Below are 11,142 nucleotides of genomic sequence, written 5' to 3'. Positions count from 1 at the left end.
GGTATGTTTTATGTGCCAGCATGTAGTCTATCCTGGAGAATGTCCCATGTACATTGGAGAAGAATGTGTATCCAGGTTTCTGGGGATGGAGTGTCCTATATATATCCACTAGGCCTCTTTCTTCCATTTCTCTCCTCAGGTCTAGTATATTCTTGTTGGGTTTCAGTCTGGTTGACCTGTCCAGTGTTGACAAAGCCGTGTTTAGGTCCCCCACAATTATTGTGTTGTTGTTGATATTATTTTTCAGATTTGTCAGCAGTTGTATTAAATATTTTGCTGGCCCCTCATTCGGTGCATATATGTTTAGGAGAGTGAATTCTTCCTGCTCTACGTACCCCTTGATTAATATAAAATGTCCGTCTTTGTCCCTTACAACCTTCCTGAGTATAAAGTTTGCATTATCTGATATTAGTATGGCCACTCCAGCTTTTTTATGGGTGTTGTTTGCTTGGATAACTTTTCTCCAGCCTTTTATTTTGAGTCTATGTTTGTTCTGACTATTCAGGTGCGTTTCTTGTAGGCAGCAGAAGGTTGGATTGAGTTTTTTGATCCATTTAGCCACTCTGTGTCTCTTAACTGGTGCATTTAGTCCATTGACGTTGAGAGAAAGAATTGTCCTGGGATTTAACGCCATCTTTATTTCAAAATTTGGTGTGTCTTTTGGGTAGTCTTGTCTTAGATTAGGTCTTTCAGTTTTTCTCTTAAGACTGGTTTTGTGTCTGTGAAGTTTCTGAGCTGTTTTTTGTCTGTGAAACCATGTATTCTTCCATCAAACCGGAAAGTGAGTTTTGCCTCGTATAGTATTCTGGGTGAAGCATTCATTTCATTCAGTCTTGTCACAATATCCCACCACTGCTTTCTGGCATTGAGCGTTTCTGGTGACAGGTCTGCTGTAAATCTCAGGGAAGCTTGCTTGAACATGATTTCCCCTTTTGATCTTGCTGTTTTCAGAATTCTGTCTCTATCTGTGGGATTTGTCATTGTGACTAGGATGTGTCTTGGGGTGGTTTTTCTGGGGTCTCTTTTGGTTGGTACTCTTCGGGCATGCAGGATTTGATCACATATATTCTTTAGCTCTGGAAGTTTCTCTTTAATGATGTTCTTGACCATTGATTCTTCCTGGAAATTTTCTTCCTGGGTCTCTGGGACTCCAATGATTCTTAAGTTGTTTCTGTTGATCTTATCATAGACTTCTATTTTCGTCTGTTCCCATTCTTTGACTAATTTTTCCATTGTCTGCTCATTTGCTTTAAGTTTTTTGTCCAATCTCTCCTGCTGTATGGAATTGTTATGTATCTCATCTTCCACAGCACCAAGTCTATTCTCAGCTTCTGATACCCTGTCCCAGAGCTTATCCATTTTGTCATTCACTTCGTTTACTGATTTTTTCAGTCCTGTTAGTTGACATGTTATTTCAGTTTGGAGTTTTGTCATTTCTGCCTTCATATTTTCTTGGTTCTTATTAGTGTTCTGTTCAACTCGATCCATGGTTTCTTGGAGTCTGTTGAGCACCTTCCATATTGCTAGTCTAAAGTCCTTATCTGAGAGGTTGATTAGTTGTTCAGTCATTATCTGGTCCTCAGAATTGTCATCTTCATTCTCTATGTCTGATGCTGGCCTGCGCTGTTTCCCCATTGTCACATTTGTATTGTGGGTTTTTCTACGTGTTGTAGTGGTATTCATTGTCTATATGATGTAGGCAGCACACTCCTCTGGCTCCTCCCTTTCTGGATGGGCTGACTTGCCTCTAAGGGAGGGGAGTCCTCCGTGGATGAAGCCTCACACTGGGTCAAATCTTAGGCCCGAGCATGTAACAGAGAAGACAGTCCAGAGAGAAATGTTTGCTTCTGTGATATAGCGCCGTTCTTAGTGTGATTTTTCCTTCTTGTTGCAATGGAGTTCTTTCCTTAGAAAGAGTGCACGGCCGCGTAGCGAAGCGGAGCAGCCGTGCTCCTCTGAGCCTCTTTTTGCCCCACTCGCAAGAGTTTCACGCAAGAGGACAGTAGACAGACATAGACAGGTCACACTCACAGTCTTTCACAGCTGAGCCCCACTGGGCCGGTGTACTTTCGCGGATTTTCCCCGCCTGGTGTCACACACAGGGAGCCAGCTTTTGCCAGTACCATGCTATTTTAATGATCATAGATTTCCAATACAATTTAAAGTTGGGAAAAATGGTGCCTCCCATATTTCTTTTCCCAAGATGTGCTCTAGCTATTCACGGATGTTTATTGTTCAAAAAGAAATTCTGAAGTATTTGATCCACTTCTTTGAAGAATGGCATGAGTAGCTTTAGAGGAATTGCATTAAATATGTACAATGCTTTGGGAAGTATTGCCATTTTAATCATATTAATTCTGCCAGTACATAAGCAGGGTATGTGTCTCCATTTTTGTGTGTCCTCTTTTATTTCTTAAAGCAGGGTTTTGTAGTTTCCTTTGTATAGGTCCTTCATCTCTTTAGTTAAGTTGACTCCACGATATTTGAGTTTACTTGACAGTAATGTGAGTGGTATTGTTTTTTAATGTCCATTTCTTCTTTATCATTATTGGTGTACAAGAAGGCCATTGATTTTATGTGTTATTTTTCTAGCCTGCCCTTTGCTATATGAATCTATTGTTTCTAAAAGATTTTTATTAGTTTTTAGGGTTTTCTAAATATAGCAGCATGTCATCTGCAAACAGTGAGAGCATTTCTTCCTTTCCTATATGAATGTCCTTGATAACTTTTTCTTGCCTAATTGCCATGGCAACAACTTCTAGCACTATATTGAATAAAAGTGATGAGAGAGGGCAGTCTTGTCTTGTCCCAGATTTTAGAGGAAAGATTTTTAGTTTATCTCCATTGAGAATAATATTTGCCATTAGCTGTGGTGACTTTGACTTTGACTATATTGAGAAAAGTTTCTTATATTCCCATCTTGATGAGAGTTTTTTTTTATCAAGAATGGGCATTGAACCTTATCAAATGTTCCCTCTGCATCTATTGATATGATCATATGGCTTTTATTTTTCTTTTTGTTGATATGGTGTATTATTTTGATTGATTTATGTATGTTAAACTATCCTTTCATTTCTGGAATGAAACCTATTTGGTCATGGTGTATGATTTTCTTAATGAGGCATTGGATGCTATTTGCCAGAATTTTGTGGAGGATCTTTGCATCTGTGTTCATCAGGGATATTGGTCTGTAATTTTCTTTTCTTTTCCTTTTTTTTTTGCAGCATTTCTGTCTGTTTTTGGTGTCAAGGTGATGTTAGCTTTATAAAAACTATTTGGGAGTGTTCCTAATTTTTCAATTTCATGAAAGAGCCTGAAAAGTATTGGTAGTAGTTCCTCTTGAAAGGTTTCAAAGAATTCATTAGTGAATCTATCAGGGCCTGGGTTTTTGTTCTTGACTTTTGATTACCATTTTAATTTCCTCAGTAGAGATGGGTCTGTATATATATATATATATATATATATATATATATATATATATATATATATATATATATATATATATATATATATATATATATATATATATATGCTGGATCACCATGGTTTAACCTTTGATGACCCAGGATGGACCAGGATTTAATCCCCATTATCCCATATTGTCCCCCCAGACTGCCAGGAGTGATTTCTGAGTGCAGAGCCAGGAGTAATACCTGAGCACTGGGTGTGATGACCCCCTCAAAAAAAGAAAAAACAGAAAAAATGAGGCAAGGCAGAATTTATAAAATTCAGAAATCTATGATATAACTTTGTTGTAAATTATCTTAATATTAAAAGATTATATAATTATTAAAATTATTGGTGGCTCCCTGTGTGTGACACCAGGCGGGGAAAATCCGCGAAAGTACACTGGCCCAGTGGGGCTCAACTGTGAAAGACTGTGAGTGTGACCTGTCTATGTCTGTCTACTGTCCTCTTGCATGAAACTCTTGTGAGTGGGGCAAAAAGAGGCTCAGATGAGCACGGCCGATCCGCTTCGCTACGCGGCCATGCACTCTTTCTAAGGAAAGAACTCCATTGCAACAAGAAGGAAAAATCACACTAAGAACGGCGCTATATCACAGAAGCAAACATTTCTCTCTGGACTGTCTTCTCTGTTGCATGCTCGGGCCTAAGATTTGACCCAGTGTGAGGCTTCATCCACGGAGGACTCCCCTCCCTTAGAGGCAAGTCAGCCCATCCAGAAAGGGAGGAGCCAGAGGAGTGTGCTGCCTATATCATATAGACAATGAATACCACCACAACACGTAGAAAAACCCACAATACAAGTGTGACAATGGGGAAAAAACGCAGGCCAGCATCAGACATAGAGAATGAAGATGACAATTCTGAGGACCAGATAATGACTGAACAACTAATCAACCTCTCAGATAAGGACTTTAGACTAGCAATATGGAAGGTGCTCAACAGACTCCAAGAAACCATGGATCGAGTTGAACAGAACACTAATAAGAACCAAGAAAATATGAAGGCAGAAATGACAAAACTCCAAACTGAAATAACATGCCAACTAACAGGACTGAAAAAATCAGTAAACGAAGTGAATGACAAAATGGATAAGCTCTGGGACAGGGTATCAGAAGCTGAGAATAGACTTGGTGCTGTGGAAGATGAGATACATAACAATTCCATACAGCAGGAGAGATTGGACAAAAAACTTAAAGCAAATGAGCAGACAATGGAAAAATTAGTCAAAGAATGGGAACAGACGAAAATAGATGTCTATGATAAGATCAACAGAAACAACTTAAGAATCATTGGAGTCCCAGAGACCCAGGAAGAAAATTTCCAGGAAGAATCAATGGTCAAGAACATCATTAAAGAGAAACTTCCAGAGCTAAAGAATATATGTGATCAAATCCTGCATGCCCGAAGAGTACCAACCAAAAGAGACCCCAGAAAAACCACCCCAAGACACATCCTAGTCACAATGACAAATCCCACAGATAGAGACAGAATTCTGAAAACAGCAAGATCAAAAGGGGAAATCATGTTCAAGCAAGCTTCCCTGAGATTTACAGCAGACCTGTCACCAGAAACACTCAATGCCAGAAAGCAGTGGTAGTATATTGTGACAAGACTGAATGAAATGAATGCTTCACCCAGAATACTATACCCAGCAAAACTCACTTTCCGGTTTGATGGAAGAATACATGGTTTCACAGACAAAAAACAGCTCAGAAACTTCACAGACACAAAACCAGTCTTAAGAGAAAAACTGAAAGACCTAATCTAAGACAAGACTACCCAAAAGACACACCAAATTTTGAAATAAAGATGGCGTTAAATCCCAGGACAATTCTTTCTCTCAACGTCAATGGACTAAATGCACCAGTTAAGAGACACAGAGTGGGGGCGGCGCGGAATCAGCCAGGTAAGGCCCGTTCCCCCGCGGCTGCCAGGCCGAGCCCCTTCCCCTGCGAACCCGGGAGGCGCGGGATCGGCCAGGTAAGGCCCGGTCCCCCGCGGCTGCCAGGCCGAGCCCCTTCCCCTGCGAACCCGGGAGGCGCGGGATCGGCCAGGTAAGGCCCGGTCCCCCGCGGCTGCCAGGCCGAGCCCCTTCCCCTGCGAACCCGGGCGGCGCGGAATCAGCCAGGTAAGGCCCGTTCCCCCGCGGCTGCCAGGCCGAGCCCCTTCCCCTGCGAACCCGGGAGGCGCGGGATCGGCCAGGTAAGGCCCGGTCCCCCGCGGCTGCCAGGCCGAGCCCCTTCCCCTGCGAACCCGGGAGGCGCGGGATCGGCCAGGTAAGGCCCGGTCCCCTGCGGCTGCCAGGCCGAGCCCCTTCCCCTGCGAACCCGGGAGGCGCGGAATCGGCCACGTAAGGCCCGGTCCCCCACGGCTGCCAGGCCGAGCCCCTTCCCTGCGAAACCGGGAGGCGCGGAAACGGCCTTGTAAGGCCCGTTCCCCCGCGGCTGCCAGGCCGAGCCCCTTCCCCTGCGAACCCGGGCGGCGCGGAATCAGCCAGGTAAGGCCCGGTCCCCCGTGGCTGCCAGGCCGAGCCCCTTCCCCTGCGAACCCGGGAGGCGCGGGATCGGCCAGGTAAGGCCCGGTCCCCCGCGGCTGCCAGGCCGAGCCCCTTCCCTGCGAGCCCGGGAGGCGCGGAAACGGCCTTGTAAGGCCCGTTCCCCCAGGGCTGCCAGGCCGAATCCCTTCCCTGCGACCCCGGGAGGCACGGAAACGGCCTTGTAAGGCCTGTTCCCCCGCTGCTGCCAGGCCGAGCCCCTTCCCCAGGAACCACAAGCGCTGAGGAGAGTGGCTTGAGGGAAGCCCTTCCTCTGGGTGGGCACCTGGAAGGGCAACTTGAACAACCCGAATAGACAAGGGAGATAGGGCCAGTCGTCTGGCCCCTCAGGTGACCTAGAACAGTCCATCCCCTAGGGCCCTGGAGTGGACCAGGGACTCCCCAAGGACGAGAGCTCTGGGTTGGGCGGAAGGAACTCCTTCAACAGAGGCTTGGAGGGGACGGAGCTCCATTGACTCTCGGAGAGAGGAGGGGGGACAGAGAACTAGGCTCAACAGCGCCAGCAAACATTGTGGCCAGGAGCGGAACTGCACCGCTGACAGAACTAAGGAGCAGAAAAGGGACAGGACCCACAGGGAAGGCTGACCCCTAGGCAGCAAAGGGGAGGAGAAAGAGCTAGGTTCAACAAGCTCACCCAACAGGCCCCTCTAGAACCACCTTCAGGAAGGGGAACAAGCAGGCCGAAAAAAGAAGCCACAACACTCCAAAACACACCATTAAATACAAAGAACCATGCGCAAATCAAGGAAATCCCTAATAACTGGAGACACCATGACAAATCCTAGCAAGTTCCCAAGTCCACCAAATCGCACAGATCCAGGGGAAGAAGACTTAAAAACGGTAATGAGGAAGGAAATGCAGGAATTACTAACAGTAATGAAAGAAACCCTAGCTACCGAATATAAGAAAACCATGGAAGAACGAATCAGCCAAATTAAAGAAGAAATATCAAAGAACATGAGAGAGACCATACAGAAAGAAGTGAAGGACTTAAGAGACAAAGTAACAAGCCTTACGAGCAGAAACACAGAGTTGGAGAAGCACATCGAAGAACTCGAAGGAAAACTACAATCAAAAAAAGATCAAGAAACCAACAAAGAAATAAAAGGCAAAGCACTGGAAGGAAAAATCCAATATCTAATGAATAAAGACAAAAGGAACAATCTAAGAATTGTGGGTATACCAGAAGGGGAGGAAATAGGGAAGGGGGAAGAACAGGTAGTCAGGGAGATAATAACAGAGAACTTCCCCACACTCTGGAAAGACACTTCAGGACAAATCCAGGAAATCAAGAGGGTTCCTAATAAAATAGACCCTAATAAGCCAACACCAAGACACATAATAATCCAAATGGCAAAAAACAAAGAGAAAGAGGAACTCCTGAAAGCAATAAGGGAGAAAAAAAACCTCAAGTACAAAGGAAAGGACATAAGAATCAAACCGGATCTCCCATTTGAAATAATTCAAGCAAGAAGACAGTGGAATGACATATTTACACGACTGAATGAAAGAAATTTCCAACCCAGGGTACAATACCCAGCAAAACTATCATTCATATGGGAGGGCAGAATAAAAACATTCTCAAACATGAACGAACTTGAACTATTTGTGCAAACCAAGCCGATCCTAAACGACTTACTCAGAGATGAATTACATAATCCAAACCCCCGATTGTAACAACAACCACTCCACACAATACAACGGCACAACAGTCCTCTCTATCAATAATTTCCCTAAATGTGAATGGACTGAACTCTCCAATTAAAAGACACATAGTAGAGAACTGGGTTAGAAAAAATAAACCGGACTTCTGCTGTCTGCAAGAAACACACCTACAGTTACAGGATAAGCACAGGCTTAGAATAAAAGGATGGAAAGTAATTATTCAGGCCAATGGAAAACAAAAAAGAGCAGGGACAGCCATTCTTATATCAGACCAAATTGTATTCAACCTCAAGAAAGTGATCAGAGACAAAGAGGGTCACTACTTACTGATCAGGGGAACATTAGATCAAGAAACACTAACCCTGGTCAATATCTATGCACCTAATGTAGAGTCAGCAAAATATGTGAGGCAACTACTGGCAAACCTGGAGAAACACATGAAGGGAAATGTGATAATAGTAGGGGACCTCAATACTCCACTATCACCATTGGACAGAACCACCAAACAGAAAAATAGCAAAGAAATAAGAGCTCTAAATGAAAAATTAGAAGATTTAGGGCTAATAGATTTATATAGAGCCCTCCATCCCCAGAAAGCAGAATACACATTCTTCTCAAACCCACATGGAACCTTCTCCAGAATAGATCATGTCTTAGGATACAAAGCCAACCTATATAAGACCACAAAGGTAAGGATCATAAGAAGTACCCTTTCAGATCACTATGCAACAGAGGTTAAAATTGATGTCAAGAAGAAGCAATGGAGAAAAACTAATACCTGGAGATTAAACAACATGCTGCTCAACAACAGCTGGATCAAAGAACAACTCAAGGAAGAAATAAAAAGATTCCTTGAGACAAATGACAATGAAGAGACAACATGTCAAAACTTATGGGACACAGCAAAAGCAGTAATTAGGGGGAAACTCATAGCAATACAGGCCTATGTCAAGAAACAGGAAAACAACAAAACCAACAGTTTAAAAGATCACCTCAAAGAACTGGAACAACAGCAACAGAGGAATCCAACCACAACCAGAAGGCAAGAAATAATAAAAACCAGAGCAGAAATAAACAACATCGAAACCAAGAAAACAATACAAAAAATCAACGAGACCAGGAGTTGGTTTTTCGAAAAAATAAACAAGATAGACAAACCATTGGCAAAACTCACCAAAAAAAAGAGGGAAAACACCCAAATCAGTAGGATCACAAATGAAAGGGGAGAGATTACAACAGAACCCCAAGAAATACAACACATCATGAGATCATATTATGAACAACTATACTCAACTAGGTTAGAGAACCCAGTAGAAATAGACAGATTCTTGGACAAACACCCTATTCCAAGACTGGAAAAGGAGGATCTAGAAAGACTAAACAGACCAATCACCTCAGAGGAAATTGAAGATGTAATTAAAAAACTCCCTAAGAACAAAAGCCCAGGCCCAGATGGATTTACAGGTGAATTCTATCAAACATTTCAAGAAGACTTACTACCACTTTTCCATAGGCTTTTCCAAACCATAGAAAAAACAGGAATCCTCCCCAACTCCTTTTATGAGGCTAATATCACACTCATTCCCAAAGAAGGCAAAGACACCACCAAAAAAGAAAACTACAGACCAATCTCACTAATGAACATAGATGCAAAGATACTTAACAAAATCTTAGCAAACCGAATCCAACACTTCATCAAAAAGATCATACATCATGACCAAGTGGGATTCATACCAGGAATGCAAGGTTGGTTCAACATACGCAAATCAATCAACATTATACACCACATCAACAACATGAAAGACAAAAACCACATGATCATATCAATCGATGCAGAGAAGGCGTTTGACAAAATCCAGCATCCTTTCATGTTAAAGACACTCAGCAAAATAGGGTTAGAAGGAACTTTCCTCAAGATAGTTACAGCTATATATGAAAAGCCTACAGCCAACATTATACTTAATGGCGAGAAACTAGAAGCATTCCCACTAAGTTCAGGAACTAGACAAGGCTGTCCACTCTCTCCACTCTTATTCAATATAACCTTAGAAGTCTTAGCAATAGCAATCCGACAAGAGAAGGGAATCAAAGGAATTCAAATAGGGAAAGAGGAACACAAGCTATCTCTATTTGCCGACGATATGATGATATACATCGAAAACCCTAAAGAGTCCACAGTAAAACTCCTAGAAACAATCAACCAATACAGCAAAGTGGCTGGATACAAAGTCAATACACAAAAGACAGTTGCGTTTCTATATACAAACAATGAAGCTGAGGAGAGAGAGATTAAAAATACAATCCCATTTAAGATAGTATCAAAAAATATCAAGTATCTAGGAATCAACCTTACAAGAGAAGTGAAAGACCTATACCAGGGAAACTTCAAAACGCTTCAGAAAGAAATTGAAGACGATCTAAAGAAATGGAAGAACATCCCATGCTCATGGATAGGTAGAATTAACATAGTCAAAATGACTATCCTACCCAAACTTCTATATAGATTTAATGCAATCCCTATCCAAATCCAGACACAATTCTTTAAAGAAATAGAACAATCAATCACAAAATTCATCTGGAACCACAAAAGAGCCAGGATAGCCAAACACATACTCAAAAACAAGAAGCTGGGTGGAATCTCCTTACCTAACTTGAAACTATACTATAAAGCCATAGTAATCAAAACAGCATGGTACTGGAACAGAGACAGGACCTCAGACCAGTGGGTTCGAACAGATTTCCCAGACATAAACCCCCAGATATACAGCCAACTAATATTTGATAAAAGAGGCAAGAATCTGAAATGGAACAAAGAAAGCCTATTCAACAAATGGTGTTGGCACAACTGGAAAACCACATGTACGAAAGTGAAAATCAACCCATACCTCACTCCTTATACAAAAGTCAACTCAAAATGGATCAAAGACCTTGAAATCAGACCCAAATCTATAAAATTTATTGAGAATAAAATAGGGAGAACACTTGAAGACCTATATATCAAAAAGGTCTTCGAGAATGGAACACCAATGGCAAGAACCTTAGCAGCAAACATAAACAAATGGGACTACATCAAACTAAAAAGCTTCTGCATGGCGAAAGAAACCTTACTTTATGCAAGAAGACAGTTAACAGAATGGGAAAAAATCTTTTCACTAGACATATCAGATAAAGGGCTGATATCTAGAACTTACAAAGCACTCAGAAAACTGAGCCCCTCAAAACCAAACAAAGCCATTAAAAAGTGGGGAGAAGAAATGAATAGACACTTCTCTGAGGAAGACAGAAGGATGGCTAACAAACACATGAAAGCATGCTCACCTTCACTCATCATCAGAGAGATCCAAATCAAGACAACAATGAGATACCACCTTACACCAGTAAGGATGGCTCACATCAAAAATACTGAGAACAATCTTTGTTGGCGGGGATGTGGTATGAAGGGAACCCTCATCCAC

The sequence above is a fragment of the Suncus etruscus genome, chromosome 9, assembly GCF_024139225.1.
Source record: "Suncus etruscus isolate mSunEtr1 chromosome 9, mSunEtr1.pri.cur, whole genome shotgun sequence".
In the NCBI taxonomy this organism is placed as follows: Eukaryota; Metazoa; Chordata; class Mammalia; order Eulipotyphla; family Soricidae; genus Suncus; species Suncus etruscus.
This window is presented reverse-complemented; position numbering follows the sequence as displayed.